Below are 21,953 nucleotides of genomic sequence, written 5' to 3'. Positions count from 1 at the left end.
AAAACTAAAATTTAGTTTTCTCTCTATTAAAATAATATGGATTGTTAGTCTGCTCTTAATGTAAAGTTAAAAGAAATAAGTTTCTTTTAATTGTCCGAGTGCTCTGTCTTCAAAACAAAAATCTTACATCAAAATAATGTCCTTGTTAATATCCTTGGCCTTCTCCAACTTTATTTCAGAAGACAAGTCTTCTCACAGTTGAGGAAAAAACTATTGCAAATAATATGCTCTTTCACCTTGTAAAAATAGGTGCAAAGGAGTTTAGCCTATTATATAGGAGGTGTTTGGGAATTATTACCATGATTAAAAGGGATTTTTTATCCTGTTGCTGGTTAAATTTTTATAGATCAAGTGTTGTTCATATTTTTAGAGATTGTATAAAATTCCTAAAAATTTGACAGTATTCTCACTGTATGTGTTGTAGCTGATACTAATCTGTATGATGTTAAATATGTTAAGCAATGGCATGGTGGTGTTGGCCATGGCTTTATTTATTAAAGGCTACAGATCATAGAAACAGCCAAATTGTCAGTTGCACTGCTTTGCTCTAATACTTCTCCTAAAGTATATGTGCTCAGCTATAGGTCAGAGCTCCACCCATAACAAGGAAAAACTTTCAAAGAAAGGCAGGACAAAATATATATATATATAGTCTGTTAATTAATATAATTCTGGTAAATGTGTAAAAGGGAAATACAACAAAACCTGTGCTATGGTTTCTTAATGTAAAGCAACCATTGAATGTTTTTATTTCTGAAAGTAGCTTCACTTAAAAATGCATATAATAATTAAAGCTCAGATTGTAAGCAGTAACTGTTTTCTTTAAATTTTAAAATGCTTTGCTCTTTATATAACCTAATAGTTTCCTGGAACTTTAAGTATCTGTGTAACATTTCCTGGAACTTTAAGTATCTGTGTGATACCTGAGGCTCAGATTTAGTTTTCTAGCTCTGAAAGTCAGCATAAGTCCATACAGCAACTGCCAAAAAAAACCCAAAAAAAAACAAAAAAACAGAAATGATCATGATCTGGTTAAAACTGAGGTAACTCAATATACAAGGTAAAGAAAATATTGTCTGTATTTTAAAACTTTTTTTGTGTATTTTGTCCAAAACTTATACTATTTAATTTAATTTGTCTTGCCAGTTAAACAACTTAATTCAGCTTTATCTGATAAGAGAACCTGGAATAAGGAACAAAATCTTAATGTTCTATATAAATTAATGTTATGCAATGATGGATTCAGAGTATTTTGGGCAGAAAATGAAAAAGTGTTTGCAAAGTCCCTTGAAGAACTGGGAAAAATGGAACTATTAAGCTTTCCTACCTGGGGAATTCCTGACATTTTCTTAAGCAAGAGGGTCTCCCAATTTAATAAGCTAAGGCCTCAGTTTTGAGGCTTGCTCCTAGGAAACTTATTTCTGTAATAGTAAGCTGAACCTAATTATGATTAGTGTCTAAGAGTTATCTCCAGGAAATCTCTGTTATTGCTCAAATGTAGTTTCTCTCTAAACCAAACTCTGAGCTTCCCCCCTATGTGGGGCACAATTTCCAGGGGTATATACCTGGCCCTGGCATCATGGGACATAAGTTCCTAGGATGAGCCTGGCCTGGCATTGTGGGTTTGTTAACCAAAAGGGGGTAAAGAAGTAGAGTCTCAATGGCTAAGAGATTTCAAATCAAGTCAAGAGGTCATTCTGGAGGTTACTCTTATGCACGTTTCAGCCAGATATTGTAAACTACCACAGTATGGCAAACCCCGACCAACAGTGTTCCTGGAAACCCTGAAAGATATCCGGTGCTCTATGAAATTATACTTAAGTTTGTTTTTTGGAGACTTGAAATCTCCAGATTGTTCCAATGCCAGAGAAGGTCTGAAACTCAGAGATGTTGGTCTCTCCAAAAATAATCATTGGTTTCATCATTTCATCTCTTTGCCCCTTAATAACAGCACCCTTTTCAGCCTGGAAGCAGTTAGAGAGTCATTACTCAGATATCCCTCAAGACTGAGAGATAATTATCAAATGAGAGGGAGGAATTGTAACTGAGAAGTCAGGATTTAAGGAGTGATTTTGATCACTGAATCATGGTATAGATATTCCTTTTTGCTTTCTGGTATATTGGAGTAGAAGAAGGAATTTCCTGAAGTCTCTAAATTGTAATCCAGCTGGCTTGATCTCTGATAATCCTTATCCTCTACCTCTGTGATTTTAAAAACCTTGTGACTAACCTTCATTTGTATCCAGTTATCCAGTTTTTCAACTCCAGAGTATTGTGATCACTAAAGACAGCCCCTACTATTTATTAATGAAGGGTCCTGGGTCAGCCGCAACTAACCCACTCCAAGTCCCAAGTTATCTTGATGACTAAGACTGGATCTAACCAAAGTGGGCCTGCCTGACATGTGTGGTAGCTTAGACTTTAATCTACAAGTCACCTAGACCTCTCCACCATTTTCTTATACATGTTCTGTGATTAAGCATGTAATCAATCTGCACATGCTCAATAATTAGATCATCTCTAATTACATCATCTGAGACCACTGTGCTCATTATTCTAAACCCTGCTCATCTTTTTCTCTAATAAAATTATCAGAGTTACTGGAGTTTGGGGAGACAGATTTTGGGCTGATATGCCATCTGCTTTCCTACTATGCACCTAGTAATAAACTCTTTCTCTCTTTGAAACCCTGGGGTCTCAGAAATTAGTTATTGAGTGCATTGGGCAAAAGAACCCATAGCCTTTGTTCACTAACATGTATGTGTGGGTGTGGATGTGAAGGTATAAAAATGCCAGGATTTTGCTTTTGTTTTACCTACATTTGATCTTATTGGCTTTGGGCCCCTTTTCCAGCTTGTTAAAATGTTTCTAAATCCTAATGCTACCATTTCTTAGCTACCATTTCTACTTTGTGTTCTTCACAGATTTGATCAGCTTGTCTTTTTTCCTTCACCCACACTGTTGCTCCCCCCATGTTGAGACAGGATAGAACAGGTATCTCGGCTTTGGTCATGATCCCCACCTGGTCCTGAAGGAGATGTTAAAATTTCACCACCAGCTCCCCAGGACAAATTAAGAGGGACCATCTCTGGCTGCAAGACTTGCAGATCACATTTCCCATCAGACCAACGGGAAAAACTCTTTGGAGACAATATATTAAGTACATAAAAGGAAAGCCACCAGTACAGATAATAATTCTTTTCAAATAATGTGAGCACCTGACAATCGAGGGGAAAAAGATAAAATTTCCTGTAGGCCAAAGCCCCTATAAAACTGAGAAAACCCACTCTCTCCAGTGTGTGTCTATCTCTTGAACATGCTTGTGCTAATTTCTTTAGCATGTACTTTCACTTCAATAAACCTTGCTGTTTGCCTTTGCTTGTTTTCTTGTGGTGAGACTCAGCCTGGAGCGGAGCTCAGTTCTTGTGTCAGTGGAGCTCTGGTAACAATGTGAGCTGCCACTTTGGGGTTTTTGATGTTCTCTCTTTCTTTAATTCTTGCTCTTTGGTAGCTCAATGCTTCTATGAGTTTGGGGCCAGTAAATATACACAATATATGTATTATATTATGATGAAAGGGTAAATTGACTAAGATAATGCAGTATTTTCAAAATTACATGTACCTAACACACATATGAGAAAATGATACAATTAGAAGGAAAAACTGAGATATTTATCATTATAATGGAGAATTTCCATCATGCTCTCCTAATAGAGAACAAACAGTAGCAACTTGTTTTGCCAAATATCAAGACTTAGAATAAAGCAATTATAATTAAGTCATAGTTTTAGCTCAGGGATAGACAAAGAGACCATTGGACTAGAATGACAATCACAGAAACACAGATATACATGCAGGAATCTTGAGCGGTGAAAGATCTGACATTATAGGAAAGTGGGAAAATAGAAACATCAACAAATGGTTTGGGTTGCTTGGTTAGTGTATTGGTTTAAGCTGCCAGAATGTACTATATCAGAAATGAAATGGCCTTTAAAAAGGGAATTTAATTCATTACAAGTTTACCATTCTTCGGAAGTGAAAGGGTCCAAATTAAGGCACCAATAAGAAGGTGCCTTCAGTTGAGAAAGGCTGATGGCTTTTCTGAACACCTCTGTCAGCTGGGTAGTCACATGGGTGGCATCCACTGTTCCCTTATTCCTGGGATCCATTGCTTTCAGCCTCTGTTCCTACGGGGGTTCCTCACTTTGCTTCTCCAGGGCTGGCTTTTATCTCTTGGCTTCCCTTGGCTCTCCCCAGGTTCTGGCTTGCATAACATCTCATGGGAAACCACATAGCAATGTCTGCTGGGCTCCAAGCATCTCCCAACATCCATGTCTCTTCTCTAAGTGTCAGCAGTCGTATCAGCTCTGCTCATTCCAAAATGTTTCCTCTTTTAAAAGACTCCAGTAAACTAATCAAAACCCACCTGGAGCCACATCTCCATCTAAAAAGGTCACTCCACAATTGGGCATGCCACATCTCCGTGGAAATAAACTAATCAAAAGTTTCCACATACAGTATTGAAATCAGGATTAAAAGAAACAGCTGCTTCTACAAGATAAGTTTGAGATTAAAACATGGCTTATCTGGGGGCACATAATAGCTTCAAAGTGGCACAGCTAGCCATTTAAAAATTACATTGGATTTCTACTTCATATCATACACAGAATCAATTCTCTGGGAATAAGAAACATGCACAAAACTTAAAAACTTTTAAGAAGAGAATATAGAAGAATATGGTCTTGGGGAAGAGAGGGCTCTTTGAAATAAGAGTCAAACCCCCAAATAAAATGATTATTAAATTTGACTTTAAAAGACTAAGATTTCTCTTCATCAAAGAAACCACACAGGAAGTGAAGGAATAGGCTATAAACTGGAGGAAGATATATGTCTCATAGTCATAATAGTATTGAACATTGAGAACACGTAAAGAAATACCACAAACCTATTTTAGAAAGAGGCAAAGTAACACAATAGAAAAATGAGCAAATGGCATGCACAGAAGAAAAACTTGAATGGAGAGTAACATATTAAAAGATGTTCCGCTTCATTAGTAAAAGGGAAATGCAAGTTGAAAATCCCAATGGGATACTATTTTACAGCCTTTAGATTGGCAATAATGAAGCAATTCCAAGTGTGAGTGCGAATGTGAATCAATGGAAACATTTATTCACTGATGGTGGGATTAAAAATCAGTAAGAACAACTTTAGGAAAGAGTTCAAAGTTCTCATGTAGAATTGATTATATGCATCTCCTATGACATAAGAACTCTACATCCAAGTATAAAATTTAGAGAAATCTTTCACAAGTCTGCAGGAGACATGTGCAAGAAAATTCACAGCAACATTTTTTATAATATAAAAGTTACATTTTCCCTATTAACAGAAGCATGATTAAATACAATGTAGTATATTCCTACAGTACAAGAAAATAAATTACTTCTACAAACTTTAATACACATGTACCTCATAGATACAATGGGTGGGAAAAGCAAATCCCCAAGAATGCAGAGTGTAAAACAAAATAGTTTTCAAAAACAGATATATGGTGAAACTAAAGTGAAAAGCAAGGGCTTGAAACAACATCAGGGAGATATACAGGTTATCAGGATACTTTTTTGGTAGTCTTACTATTCTGCTTCCTTAACTGAATGGTGAGTATACAGCAGTTCATTTTATTTTTCGTTGTACCTTATTTATATACTGCATGTTTTAAACTTACTCGTCTACAGCCAATTACATTACAGCTGATTGAGTTTGCTATTGGATAAAGGCAGCGGATTCTTTTGCCTGATGCACTCAAATGACCAATACCTGAGATACTGGGGTTTCAAAGAGAGAAAAAGTTTATTACTAGGCATGAAGCAGGAGATTAGATTGCTATTGGCCCAAAATCTGTCTTCCTGAACTCCAGTAATTCTGATAGTTTAATAGAATTAAAAGATGGGCTGGTCTTAGAATAATGAGCAAAATGGCTGGAGATGATGAGGTATTGAGCATGCACAGATTGATTACAAGCCTAGTTATAGAACATATGTAAGAAAATGACCTCAATATGATGATAGGTGTGATTTTTAGTATATAATGAAGTCTGGGTGACTTGTAGGTTAAAGTCTAAGCTACTGCACTTGTCAGGTAGGCCCATTCTGGTTAGATCCAGTCTCAGTTATCAAGATAACTTTGGACTTGGGGTGACTTAGTTCTGGCCTGAACCAAGACCTTTCATTAATAAACATTAGGGGCTGTCTTTAGTGATTACAAAGCCCTAAAATTGAAAAATTGGATAAATAGGTACAAATGAATGCTAGTCACAAGATTTTTACAATAACAGGGGCACAAAATAAAAGCTCTACAACCATTATCAGAGATCAAGGCAGCTTATGATTAAAAAATTTCAGGTATTTCCCTTCATCTACTGCAATATACAAGAAAGCAAAAGGAAATATCTATATAATGATTCAGTAATTAAAACCATCCCTTAACTCCTAATTTCTTGGTTATAAGCTTTCTTAATAGACATGCCAAACTCTTGGCTCAATTCACTGCCTCCCACTCTCTAAATTGTATACCATAGTTCACCATCTTAAATAATAATAAAAAAAGTGACCCAAGAATTTCATGTCAAAATAGACCTACACATATAAAAGAAACACAACTTCTCAAGCCTATAGGAATTCAGGTCAAATAATACTCATAGTTCACCATCTTAAATAATAATAAAAAAAGTGACCCAAGAATTTCATGTCAAAATAGACCTACACATATAAAAGAAACACAACTTCTCAAGCCTATAGGAATTCAGGTCAAATAATACTCAGGAGCTCTTATCAAAAAAGAAGGAAGTGGGCGGGCCGCGGTGGCTCAGCGGGCAAAGTGCTTGCCTGCTATGCCGGAGGACCTCGGTTCGATTCCCGGCCCCAGCCCATGTAACAAAAACGGAGAAACAGAATACAATAAAACAAGCAAATGTTTAAAAATGTTTCCCTTTCTTCCTTCCTTCCTTCCTTCTATCCTTCCTTCCTTCTCTCTGTCTTTCCTTTAAAAAAAAAAAAAAAAAAAAGAAGGAAGTCAGCCTGAGATTTATGAAGCTGGTGGTGAGTGAATCCATTAAAATACAGAAATAATATAAACTGAAATCTGGTCACAAGTTAGAATGAAAATACTTTCAACTTAGATATTGTAAAAGAATGTTATGATGAAATATTGAGAGATGGCTGTGGGAAGGTTGGTGAATAAATAAGTGAACTAATTTTCTCACACTTCAGAGGAGGCCGTCATTGTAGTAACCAAGCTACTGGCAGCAAGCAGGCCCCACCCCCCATAACTACTCATCTGCTCCTATAAACTCAGCTTTTGCAACCCTTCCTGGTTCTGTTCACCAGTGAGCAGCCAATGACCTCCCTCGAGTGTAGCCAGTTACCATATTGGGAAAACACTACCAGTAGCCAATCACCTCCCTTGAGTGTAGTCTGTTACCATATTAGGAAAATGCTGTCAGCCATTCTGTCTATAAATATGTTAGAATTTCAGGGGCTACTTGGCTGAACCCTATAGTTATAGACTAATAAAACTTACTTCCTGAACTTCGGAGCCTTGATTCCAGTTCATTCTGTTTCCATGTATTGTACCTGGAGGCTTGTAGCCTTGTTCCTGCTTTTGTGCTACATTTCTGAGGGCTCATCTGGGATCAAGAGGCTGGTGATATTCTTACCTCCCTTGCCTGCAGCAGTGATATGTCCCAGACTGGAGACCTGATGAAATCCAGTGCCAGCAATGCAGCTTCTTCCTGTCTTTTGGATTCCTAACCTCCCTGGCTGGGGCACTCATCACTGTCAGAGTGGTGATGGATCTGGGAAAGTTTCTGGAACCAGGTACCAGGGTGCACTGCCCATCTGACTGGTAAACACCCAGGTGTGTTCGGTGTCAGCCCACTCATAAAAGGCTAGGGGAGACTGAGTGGAAGGGGAGCCTGAAAACCTCCCAAGACTATCCAAGTAACAGTCTCCATCTGGATGACCAGGGGAAATGGATGTATTCAGGTCTGGTTCTGGGAAGGGTTTATTGAGTTGAATATGACTGTGTGAGTAAAAGGAAGTGGCTCTAGAAGCCATGTTCCAGGCCACAATTGAGTTTAGACCCTGTGATTCCTGCATACCCATTGGGGGTGGCCAGATAGAATGAAGTAACTGTCTGAAACCCTCTGTTGTGTAATTAGTAACCCCATGCCTGTCTTTTGACACTGTTGATACAGGGGGTGAGATCAGCAAGACACCATTATGGTGCATGATATCCAACCTTAAGAACACTTTTTACTGATGACTGAGGAGTCAAGCTGACCCCTGGCCGAGTTAGGAACTTGTGTGAATTAGAATGGACCACCTTTGGGGTGGGTTGGCCATCTGAGGGAGCTTTTGAGTTATAAAAGGTGAAGGCAGTTCATAGTGTAGTGTCAGGGATGCCTGGACACCCAGATAAGTTTCCCTACATTGCCACCTAGCTGGAAGTTGCAAAGAAGAAGCCAGGGTGGATAAAGACTTGATCAGATGGAGAATAGTCCAAGTGCATTTCACCTAAGTGGTGGACAAGTCCTGCGAGAAACTGAAAGGAAAGCCCAAGTTCCCAGTTCTATGCAGTACACCAGAAGAAGACCCCCCACCTTATTTCATGCTGCCAACACCCACAGCCCTGCCGAGTTCCTCTACATAGAGTCCAGACTCCCCTGTAGTCCAGAACTGTTGCCTGAGGCCCTGCTGAGTCTGGCCACTCCTGAGCCCCCTGAGCAACAGCAGCTGTGGCCCCAGTTGGGCATGGCTGCACCACCTACAGCCACACCCATGATGCCCCTAAGGGAAACCTGAAGGTCACTCTATGTTGATACCCAGGGGGACCTCCAAGAAGGAAGAAGAACCTTCGTGTATGTCCCATTTACTTCCTCCGACCTGCTGAATTGGAAGAATCATGCTATCCTACACTGAAAGACCCTAAGCAATGATTGACCCCTTCCAGCCCATTATCCAAACTCATCAACCCACCTGGCCTGAATGTAACCAACTGCTCATGATGCTTCTCAACATTGAAGAGCATCAGTATGTGGTGGTGGCAATATGGAGACCCCTAGAAGAGAGTGCTCCTGATGACACCTTGGATCCAGCTGACTACACCACCTGCAGCATTCCAGGAAATGATCCAAAGTGGGACCCAAACACTGATGCTGGGGGTTGATGTCCCTCCAGCAGTTTCAAGAAGCACTGCCCCAAGGCCCCAGGAAGGGTAGCTGAAAAGCCAGGTGAGCCCCCAAGCAAGTTCCTTGAGTGACTGATGGAAATCTTTCACCAATACACCCCATTTGATCCAGAAGTCTCTGGAAGCCAGATGCTGATAAATGTCACCTTCGTGGGACAGGCAGCCCATGACATTTGCTGAAAGCTCCAGAAACTAGATGGATTTTCAGGCATGAATACGAGTCAACTAATAGAAGTGGCCATGAAGGTTTCCATCAATCAGGACCAAGGAGAGAAAGTGAGAGTCTAGGGAGAGGGCTAATGTATTTGCTGCCACCTTTTGAGAAATGAGATAGAGGACCCTGGCCAGAGAAAGACCAAAATGAGCCTGAGCACCCCTGGGACAGAATCAGTGTGCCTACTGCAAGGGGGAAGGATGTTGGAAGAAGTGCCCAACAAATCTGCCCTGCTAGCACACAGGAGAAGGCACAGGAGAGACAGCTCCTGGCCTCATTCTGATCCTGCCACCATTGTCCTGGCTGTTGATGAATTATCTGACTAGGACAGACCAAGTTCCATTTTTATAGGCCCCAAAAACCCATGGTCAAGGTGAAGTTGGGGGGCTGAACACTGAACTTCATGGTGGATGCTGGGGTCAAACACTTCGTGGTGACCCAACCCCTGGGAGAAACTCATATATTTTCAGGTTGAACAATAGACAGAGTCAGTACCACTGGTGTGGTACAGAAAAAGCCATTCCTAACAACCAGAGAATGCAGTATTGGAAGCCACTCAGTGTCACACCAGTTCCTGTACATGCCTGAATGTCCAATGCTGTTACTGGGAAGAGAATTAATCAGGAAGCTGCATGCTCAGCTTAGCTCTGGTCCCAGAGAAAAAGCCTCCTTAAAAATTGATGGCCCTCTGGTGGAATCCTCCCTCAAGGATTTCAGGCCCCAGACTCTGGAAAGGTGAAGCAATTAAAGCCAGCCTACAACCTCACTTCTGTTCCAACCACACCCCCAGCAGGGAGAGTCTGTTGAAGTTAAAGGTACCACATCACCTCTTGCTGATGGGACCCACAGGCAGAAAAGCACCACATACTGGGCAGGATAAGGAAAACAGAGAGTCCAGAGGCTCCATAGGAAAGCCTCTCAATCTGCTAGGTCTCATCCTCAGGGAACATTGACCCAGGTTACTCTTTCCTCCCAAGAGGAAGCAAGTTTGGTCTGGGAAAATCTGGCTAGGTTCTATAATACCTAAGTAGACCCTCCTAAGCGGGGAGGGAAGGCACTATACAGGCAGGGCAAGAAACAAAAACAAAAAAAGCAAGAACTGAAAAATTCTGATCTGTTAAACAAAACCTAAGCTAAAGGACTAAAATAAGTTGAACTGAATGTCAAAGAACAGATAGACAATAAAGTCATCCAGCAAGAAAATCCTAGGTAAAAAAAAGTGAAAACGATCTCCAGAATAAACTAATTAAGGTAATTAAATAGCTGCCAGCAAAAAATAGCAAATCATACCAGGAAAGTTGAAGATATGGCCCAGTCAAAGAAACAAACCAACAATTCAAATGACATATAGGAGCTGAAAAAATTAATTCAGAGTGTTCAAACAGACATGGAAAATCTCATAAAAAATCAGATCAATGAATTAAGGGATGATATAAAGAAAACAAGAAATGAACATAAAAGAAGAAATCAAAAATCTGAAAAAGCAAATCACAGAACTTATGGGAATGAAAGGCACAGTAGAAGAGGTGAAAAAAAAAACAATGGAAAACTACAATGTCAGATTTCAAGAGGCAGAAGATAGGATTAGTGAATTGGAAGATGGAACATCTGAAATCCAACAAGCAAAAGAAAATATAGAGAAAAGAATGGAAAAGTATGAGCAGGGACTCAGGGAACTGAATAACAATATGAAGCACATTAATATATGTGTTGTGGTGTCCCAGAAGGAGAAGAGAAGGGAAAAGGAGGAGAGAAAAACTAATGGAGGAAATTATCACTGAAAATTTCCCAACTCTTATGAAAGACTTAAAATTACAGATCTGAGAAGTACAGCATACCCCAAACAAAAGAGATCCAAATAAACTCATTCCAGGACACTTACTAATCAGAATATCAGATGTTAAAGAGAAAGAAAGAATCTTAAAAGTAGTAAGAGAAAAGCAATCTATCACATACAAGGGAAGCTCAATAAAGACTGTGCATAGATTTCTCAGCAGAAACTATGGAAGCGAGAAGACAGTGGGATGATATATTTAACATACTAAAAGAGAAAAACTGCCAACTAAGAATTCTATATCCAGCAAAATTGTCCTTCAAGAATGAGAGGGAAATTAAAACATTTTCAGACAAAAAAATCACTGAGAGATTTTGTGACCAAGAAGAGACTGGCTCTGCAAGAAATACTAAAGGGAGCACTAGAGACAGATGAGAAAAGACAGGAGAGAGAGGTGTGGAGAAGAGTGCAGAAATGAAGACTATCAGTAAAGGTAAAAAGAAAAAAAATTAGATGACATATAAAATCCAAAAGGCAGAATGGTAGAAGAAAGTACTACCCATACAGTAATAACACTAAATGTTAATGGATTAAACTCCCCAATCAAAAGACATAGACTGGCAGAATGGATTTAAAAACAGGACCCATCTCTATGCTGTCTACAGGAAACTCATCTTAGACCCAAGTATAAACATAGTTTTAAAGTGGAGGTTGGGAAAAGATATTTCATGCAAATAATGATCAGAAAAGAGCAGGAGTAGCTATACTAATATCCAACAAATTAGACTTCAAATGTAAAACAGTTAAAAGAGACAAAGAAGACCCTGTATTAATAAAAGGAACAATTCAACAAGAAGACATAACAATCATAAATATTTTTATGATTTTATGCACTGAACCAGAATGCTCTAACATACATGAGGCAAACACTGAAAAGAGGAATAGACACATCTACCATAATAGTTGAAGATTTCAATTCCCCACTCTCATCAATGGACAGAACATCTAGACAGAGGATCAATAAAGAAACAGAGAATTTGAATAATACAGTAAATGAGCTAGACTTAACAGACATTTATAGAACATTACACCCCCCGACAGCAGGCTATACCTTTTTCTCAAGTGCTCATGGATCATTCTCAAAGATAGACCATATGCTGGGCCACAAAGCAAGTCTCAATAAATTTAAAAAGATTAAAATCATACACAGCACTTTCTCAGATCATAAAGGAATGAGGTTGGAAATCAATAATAGGCAGAGTGCCAGAAAATTTACAAATATATGGAGGCTCAACAACACACTCTTAAACAATCAGTGGGTCAAGGAAGAAATTACAAGAGAAAACAATAAATATCTCAGAGCAAATGAAAATGGAAACATGACATATCAAAATTTATGGGATGCAACAGAGGCAGTGCTAAGAGGGAAGTTTATTGCCCTAAATGCCTATATCAAAAAAGAAAAAAAGAGCAAAAATTGAAGAATTAACTATCCACTTGGAAGGACTAGAGAAAGAACAGCAAACTAACCCCAAAGTAAGCAAAAGGGAAGACATAATGAAGATTAGAGCAGAAATAAATGAAATTAAGAACATGAAAACAATCAAGAAAATCAAGAAAACCAGAAGTTGGTTCTATGAGAAAATCAATAAGATTGATGGACCCTTAGTGAGGTTAACAAAAAGAAGAAGAGAGAGGATGCAAATAAATAAAATCAGAAATGGAAGAGGAGACATAACCAGTGACCCCCACAGAAATAAAGGAAGTAATGAAAGAATGCTATGAACAACTTTTTGCTGATAAATTCAACAATGCAGATTAAATGAACAACTTCCTAGAAATGCATGAACAACCAACATTGACTCTAGAAGGAATAGACAACTTCAACAAACCAATCACAAGTAAAGAAATTGAATCAGTCATTAAGAAGCTCCCCTAAAGAAAAGTCCAGGACCAGGAGGCTTCACTTGTGAATTCTACCAAACATTTAAGAAAAATTAGTACCAGCCCTGCTCAAACTCTTCAAAACAATTGAAGAGGAGGGAAAGCTACCCAACTCATTCTATGAAGCCAATATCACTCCCATACCAAAGCTAGACAAAGATATTACAAGAAAAGAAACCACAGACCAGTCTCTCTAATGAACATAGCTGTGTAATGAATATAGATGCAAAAATCCTCAACAAAATTCTTACAAAACAAATCCAGTAGCACATTAAAAGACCAAGTAGGATTCATCCCAGTTATGCAAATATAGTTCAACATAAGAAAATCAATTAATGTAATACACCATATCAACAAATCGAAGCAGAAAAACCACATGATCATCTCGATTGATGCTGAAAAGGCATTTGACAAAATTCAATATTCTTTCTTGTTGAAAACACTTCAAAGAATAGAATAGAAGGGAACTTCCTCAACGTGATAAAGGGAATATATGAAAAACCCATGGATAACGTCATCCTCAATAGGGAAAAACTGAAAACTTTCCCCCTAAGATCAGGAACAAGACAAGAACGTCTACTATCACCACTGTTATTCAACATTTTATTGGAAGTTCCAGCCAGAGTAATTAGACAAAAAAAAAAGAAAGACAAGGCATCAAAACTGGAAAAGAAGAAGTAAAATTCTCATTGTTTGCATATGATATGAGATTATATGTTGAAAACACTGAAAAATCCACAGCAAAACTACTAGAGCTAATAAATGAGGACAGCAAAGTGGCAGGTTACAAGATCAACACTCAAAAATCTGTTGCGTTTTTATACACTAGTAATGAACAATCTGAGGGGCAAATCAAGAAAAAAATTCCATTTACAATTGCAATGAAAAGAATAAAATATTTAGGAATAAATTTAACTAAAGAAACAAAAGATCTATACAAAGAAAACTACAAGAAATTGTCAAAAGAAATCATAGAAGACCTAAATAAATGGAAGGCATACCGTGTTCATGGATTGAAAGACTAAAGATAGTGAAGATGTCAATTCTACCTAAATTGATTTACAGATTCAGTGGAACACCAAATAAAATCCCCAAAACTTACTTTTCAGAAACAGAAAAACCAATAACCAAATTTATTTGAAAACGCAGGGTGTCCTGAATGGCTAAAACATCCTGACAAAGAAAAATGAAGTCAGAGGTTCCATGCTACCTGACTTTAAGGCTTATTATGAAGCTACAGTGGTCAAAACATAATGGTACTGGCATAAAGATAGATACACTGACCAATGGAATTGAATAGAGTGTTCAGATATAGACCCTCTCATCTATGGACAGTTGATCTTTGATTAGGCAGTCAAGCCAACTCACCTGGGACAGAACAGTCTCTTCAATAAATGGTGCCTAGAGAACTGGATATCCACATGCACAAGAATGAAAGAGGATCCATATCTCACACCTGATACAAAAATTAACTCAAAATGGATCAAAGACCTAAACATTAGATCTAAGACCATAAAACTTTTGAAGAAAATGTAGGGAAATATCTTATAAATCTTATAATAGAAGGTGGTTTCTTAGACCACACCCAAAGCACGAGCATTGAATAAATAAATAAATGGGAACTCCTCAAAATTAAACACTTTGTGCATCTTCATCAAGAAAGTAAAGAGACAGCCTACACAATGGGAGACAATATTTGGAAATGATATATCAGGTAAAGGTCTAGTATCCAGAATATATAAAGAGATTGTTTAACTCAACAACAAAAAGACAGACACTCCAATTACAAAATGGGGAAAAGACTTGAACAGACACTTCTCAGAAGAGGAAATGCAAATGACCAAAAGGCACAGGAAAAGATACTCAACTTTCCTGGCTATTGGGGAAATGCAAATCAAAACCACATTGAGATGTCATCTCAAACCCACCTGAATGGCCATGCCAATAAGACAGAAAATGACAAGTGCTGGAGAGGATGTGGAGAAAGAGGTACACTTATCCACTGTTGGTGGGAATGTAGAGTGGTACAACTGCTGTGGTGGTTCCTCAGGAAGCTAAGAATAGAATTGCCACATGATCTGGCAATGCCATTGCTAGGTATCTACTCAGAGGACATGAGGGCAAGGACACAAATGGACATTTGCACACCAATGTTGATGGCAGCATTGTTTATAATTGCCAAGAGATGGAAACAGCCAAAATGTCCATCGACAGTTGCGCGGATAAACAAGCTGTGGTATATACATACGATGGAATATTATACAGCTGTAAGACAAAATAAAGTTATGAAGTATGTAACAACATGGATGGACCTTAAGGACGTTATGCTGAGTGAGATTAGGCAGAAACAAAAGGACAAATTCTGTATGGTCTCATTGATATGAACTGACATTAGTGAATAAGCTTGGAGAATTTCAGTTGGTAACAGAGACCATCAGGAGATGGAAATAGGGTAGATATTGGGTAATTGGAGCTAGAGGGATACAGACTGTGCAACAGGACTGATTGCAAAAATTTGGGAATGGATAGCACAGCACAACACTACCTAACTATAATACAATAATGTTAGAACACTGAATGAAACTGAATGTGAGAATGATAGAGGGAGGAGGGCTAGGGGCACAAATGAAATCAGAAGGAAAGATAGATGATAAAGATCATGATGGTATAATCTAGGAATACCAGGAATGTTTAATGATAGTGACTAGATGTACAAATTTAAAAATGTTTTTGCATGAGGAAGAACAAAGGAATGTTAATACTGCAAGGTGTTGAAAGTAGATGCTAATTAATATTTTAAAACTTTAACTTATGTGTGAGACTAAAGCAAAAATGTTTATTTGGTACAAAATTTATATTTTGACTAGTGCATTTCCTATTATAACTTATGTGGACAGCTTAATTGAACACCATGGTACTTGGGACCTTGAGTAGGGCATGAGATTTTGTAGGCTTGTCCAGAGTGATGCCCCAATAAATCCCAGAGTGATTTGAACAGTGAATAAAACTGTATTTGCAAAGTCCCCCCTGGGGGAATGGTGAGAAAGGGGGAAAATTCAACTTCCCCAAATGGAGAATTCTTGATATTTTCACAAGCAGTGGGGACAACCAAATAGGCTGAGCCCCCAAACTTGGGGTTTGCTCATATGAAACTTAACCCCACAAAAAATAGGCTAAGCCTATTTAAAATTAGGCCTAAGAATCACCCCAAGAGAACCTCTTCTGTTGCTCAGATGTGGCCTCTCTCTCTCAGCCAACACAACAGGCAAACTCACTGATCTCCCCCTCTCTACGTGGGACATGACTCCCAGGGGTGTGAACTTTCCTGGCAATGTGGGACAGAAATCCTAGAATGAGCTAGGACTCACCATCAAGGGATTGAGAAAACCTTCTTGACCAAAAGAGGGAAGACTGAAATGAGACAAAATAAAATGCCAATGACTGAGAGATTCCAAACAGAGTTGAGAGGTTATCCTGGAGGTTATTCTTACGCATTAAATAGATGTCACCTTTTAAGTTAAGGTCTAATGGAGAGACTGGAGGGAACTGTAGAGCCTGAAAATGTAAAGCCTGAAAATGTAGAGCAGTGTTCCAGTAGCCATGCTTCTTGAAGATGATTGTATAGTGATATAGCTTTCATAATGTGACTGTGATTGTGAAAACCTTGTGTCTGATGCTCCATTTATTTACCTTATCGACAGATGAGTAAAACATATGGATTGAAAATAAATAAATAATAGGGGGAAAATGTTAAAATAAATGTATTAGATTGAAATGCTAGTGATCAATGAAAAGGAAGGGTAAGGGGTATGGTATATATGAATTTTTTAATTTTCTTTTTATGTCTTTTACTGAATTGATGCAAATGTTCTAAGAAATGATCATGATGATAAATATGCAACTATGTGATGATATTGTGAGTTATTGATTATATAACAAGAATGGAATGATCATATGGTAAGAATGTTTGTGTTTGTATGAGGTTATGCTTCATAAATAAATTTAAAAAAATTAAAAAAAATCGATGGCCCACTTCCGGGAAGATGGCTGACTAGAGTAGCTCAAAATTAGCCATGCTTCACGGAAACATTAGAGAAGGGACTGGAGGGCGACTGAGGTGGCAATTTGGGAGTGTGGCTGACCTGGGAAAACCTTATGCCCCACATACAGCAGCCCTGGTTGCAGAGGCCAAGGAACTGAGAGGCAGATAACCAGATAACTGGGGTCTGGCACAGAGCTGTGGAGCCCATGGGAGTGCAAGGATGGGAGCCCGGGAATAGGAAGTAAGATAGGCTGTGTTCCTTGGGCGCACTATCCTCACCAGCCCCATGACCAGAAACTCACCCCACACCCCCTAAACCTGAATTCTGTCACCAGCTCCCATTCCCCGCACTTCAGGTGCCCCCACCCCACCAACCCCCAGTGCACATATCTGCTCCATACTCCACCCCAAGTGCAGCCCAATCCACCTCTTCTGCATCCCTCATGAGCACTGTCTCCCACTCCCCATTCCCTGCAGGCTGTTGCCAGTGCATAAACGTTGCAGACACTTACCTCCATACCTAGGCTACACCCATCCCCTACCCATAGTGTCACACAGCCTAACCCTGTCCTCCCTGAGCTCAGCACATCCATTTACAGCATGCCAGGCCCATGCATGCGCATGGGCACCCAGTCACATTATTCAGCTCTGGGAACCACACTTTACAGCAGTCCTAGAACCGTACATGTGCACAGTCCTCAGCCTCACTTCCCGGCTGACCTGTGCAGCCGGGTCACATCTGCCCCCAATCCCTGAAGGCATAATGCCGACCTTCTGCCACAGCTCTATGCATGTGCACAAAGGGCCCCATGTCTTAGATCAGCGCACACCAAGGTTCGCCCCCCAGACCAGTGCACCTGCACACCTATATCCTCCCTGGACACTGGACACCCATGTTCACAAGCATCAACATAATATCCCCAACCTGCACCCATACCTGCCCTGAAATAAATCACCATACTGTGTGTTCCACTCTGCACTGCTCCCTGCTGTACAACCATCCCACAAACACAAAGCCTTAGACTACTGATAGAAATCAACTCCTAAAGTAAATCAATCAAGATATCTACATGTGACAAAGACAGCAGAAGATCATTAAGCATATCACAATGCAGACAGATATAGCCCTGCCTAAGGAAATATAGCCCTGTTTAATGAGATTAAAACATCAGAGGCGGCACGGACATTGGAACAACTAATCAAAGATGTTCATGCAACTCTACTTAATAAAATAAGTGGGCTAGCAAATGACATAAAGGAGATCAAGAAGACAGAAGAAGAGCACAAAGAGGAATCTGAAAGTATAAATAGAAAAACAGCAGAAATCACAGAGATTAAAGACTCCGTGACTAAATAAAAAACATACTAGAAGCACACAACACCAGATTTGAAGAGACAGAAGAAAGTATACGTGATTTAGAGTACAGAATAATTGATTTCAAAGACTCAAAACAGTAAATAGCAAAAAAAGATGCGAAAAAATTGAATGGGAACTCAGGGAAATGATAAAGCATACAAATATAAGAATCACTGATGTCCCAGAGGGAGAAGAGAGGAATAAAGGGCTAGGAAGAGTAGTTGAGGATATAATGGGGGGAAACTTCCCAACTCTCATAAATGACAAATATACAAATCAAAGACCCAAAGAACTCCAAACAGATTAAATCCAAGTAGGCCTTCCCCAAGGCACATACTAATCAGTCTGTCAAATGTTGAAGAGAAGCAGAAAATCCTGAAAATGGCAAGAGAAAAGCAGTCTACTACATACAAGGGAAACCAAATTAGACTGAGTTCAGACTACTCAACTAGCACCCTGGAGGCGAGAAGGCAGTGGTATGATATATTCAAGATCCTGAAAGAGAAAGACTTTCAGCCAAGAATTCTGTACCCAGCCAAATTGTCCTTCAAAACTGAGGGAGAGATTAAAGTTTTCACAGACAAGGAAGTCCTGAAGGAATTTGTCAACAAGAGACTGGCCCTCCAAGAAATACTAAAAGGAGTTCTGCCAGCTGAGAAAAAAAGACAGGAGAGGGAGGTCTGAAGGAGGGCACAGAATTGAAGAGTGCCAGTAAGGGTAATTTAAATAATACAAAGAGAAAGAGGGAAAAGAATATATATATCTGAGAAATAAAATAAAAAATATAAGATGTTGAAATCAAGAAATGCCTCTTCAGTAATAACTTTGAATGTTAACAGACTAAACTTACCAATTAAAAGATACAGATAGGCAGAGTGGATTAAGAAACACAATCCAGGTATATGCTAGAGACTCATCTTAGACTCAAGGATACAAATAGATTAACAGTGAAAGGATGGAAAAAGATTTTCCACGCAAGTTGTAACCAAAAGAAAGCAGAAGTAGCTATACTAATATTGTACAAAATAGACTTTAAATGTAAAGATATCATAAGAAACAAAGAAAGACACTGTATACTAATTAAAGGGTCAATTCACCAAGAAGATATAACAATCATAAATGTTTGTGCTCCCAATCAAAGAGTTCCAAAGTACATGAGACAGACATTGGCAAAACTGAAGGGAGTGACACATATTTCAACAATAATAATAGGAGCCATCAAAATACCACCCTCCTCTATAGATAGAACAACCAGACAGAAGATCAACAAGGATCTATCCTATAACCACTTTTTGAAGAGTGCTTTGAAAACTATGGCTTTTTTATTCCTTTGCTTTGTATGCATGTTATTCTATACAATAAAGAAAAGTTAAGGGAAAAAAAACTATACAAAGATTTTTAAATCCAAGTGATGTTTGGGCACAAACACAAGCGAATCCACCCTCACTTTGACACCAGGGCAGATGCCGCCCAAAGATTTTCTCACCAATGAGTCTCCTTTTCCTGAACTGAACTCATTTTCATACCAGTTACACATTTAGTCTAGATTTAAGCATGATTAAAACCACACACAGATTGGTAGTTGGGTCGTTGGAAAGATGCCTGAGCCCCCTTTTCTCACTTTGAACTTGTCTTGGAATGATTTCTTCCAGTTCCTACGTGGGCACCTGTAATAACACTCAGCTTCTCACCAGAGACTCATTTCTCTGTTTAGCATCGGATAAGGTGAATGAAGAAAATTGTAGATCATATGAATTAAGGGTCTGAAAGTTATAGATACAATATTGTATTGTTATTAGAAATTATAGTAAATCTCACAGCTTCTGGTCAGGACATGTGGAAACACTGTCCTCAAAACATTGAGGGAGAACGTAACCTGTTGCCTCAGAAATGATGGCATGAAGACAAAGCTAATGACAAAGAGAAATCAAATACTCCACATTCTAAAGAAAACCACAGAAAATTGAGGGCCAGTCATCCTCTCTGTGGCTTACTAAAAGGAAGCCAAAGCAATCCTGCAACCCCCTACAATGATCCCTCCAATCCCCAGGTCCTCTCCCCCATCAAACCTTAGAAGCAAAAGACTAAGGAGAGAAGCAGAGAAGGAGAATAGTAAGACTTACGCTTAGTGAGAAGGTCTCCATTTAAACCACCCACTTGGTGGTGGATTATCAGTTAACGTCCAACAAGCCCTTTTATGCCTCGTTGTACTTCATAACCTAGTTGAGGACATTTCCAAGCACTGTATGAAGATGCACCCAAGAGCCAACATTCAATTTCAGCTGCCTCCATTTTTCCCAGGAGTGTGGCAATAATTGAAGGTTAACTCCTACAGCCTGAAATGTAACTTTCCTTTCATGATTTTATGACTCTATATTGTAAATTGTGTGATGTGATGTTTACTGATATATAAATGCAAAATTTATTATGATTGTCACAAAGATGTAACACTTCAAACACAATAAAATAGAGACGGGTCTTTGCAATGAAATATAGAGGATGATCATTCAAAAAAAAAAATCGATGACCCACAAGAGATCCTACCTCTAACCACACCAGAGAGCAAAGAGTGGCGGCTGCATGATGAGCCCAAGGTGGGAGGGTAGGTCTGCCCTAGCCTGCCATTTCTGGACATGTCAAGCATCTGAGCTGAACACAATTCACTGGGCCTAGTCAAACACTGGCCCCCAGTGGTACTCACCCTGAAACTGATGGCAAGACCTGTGGGAGTATGGCAGTGTCCGATCCCCCAGAGGGCTCTCGGTGGAATCCAAGGCCACCTATCTTGGCTAGAACACCACCAGATCATCTGGCCCTGCAGCTCCGCATGGAGCACCCCATTACTATCCATGAAGAAAGCCCAGATTGAAGAATTCTGCCCAGGCCAGGCCTTGCGAGCAGTCAACTCAGCCGCAGAAACCATCCACCTGGTGTTCCCTAACCCATACACTCTCCTTAATCTGGTCCTGGGCAAGGCAAGCGGTTTTCCTGCTTGGACTTGAAGAATGCCTTCTTCTGCATCCTGGTAGCCCCAGTCAACCAGGAAATATTTGACTTTGAATGGGAAAGGGCCTCCATAGGAACCAAAAGACAGTATACTTGGACTCGATTGCCTCAGGGGTTCAAAACTCCCCCACTATTTTTGGGCAAGGACTAGGGAAGGACCTGCAATTGTCCCTGGCCAAAGATTGCAACTACGCTGTCCTACAATATGTAGATGATCTCCTGCTTGCCACTGAATCCCTCAGTGACTGCGAGCGAGGGACAGAGCACCTTCCCCATCACGTGGACCAGGAAGGGTACCGCATGCCCCAGAAAAAGGCCCAAATCTGCCAGCAGCAAGTCAAATATTTGGGTTTTTACCTATAGCAAAGGACCC

The sequence above is a fragment of the Tamandua tetradactyla genome, chromosome 17 (genome assembly GCF_023851605.1).
Source record: "Tamandua tetradactyla isolate mTamTet1 chromosome 17, mTamTet1.pri, whole genome shotgun sequence".
Taxonomy (NCBI): Eukaryota; Metazoa; Chordata; class Mammalia; order Pilosa; family Myrmecophagidae; genus Tamandua; species Tamandua tetradactyla.
The sequence above is the reverse complement of the archived record's forward strand: the minus strand, read 5'-3'. Positions refer to the sequence as shown.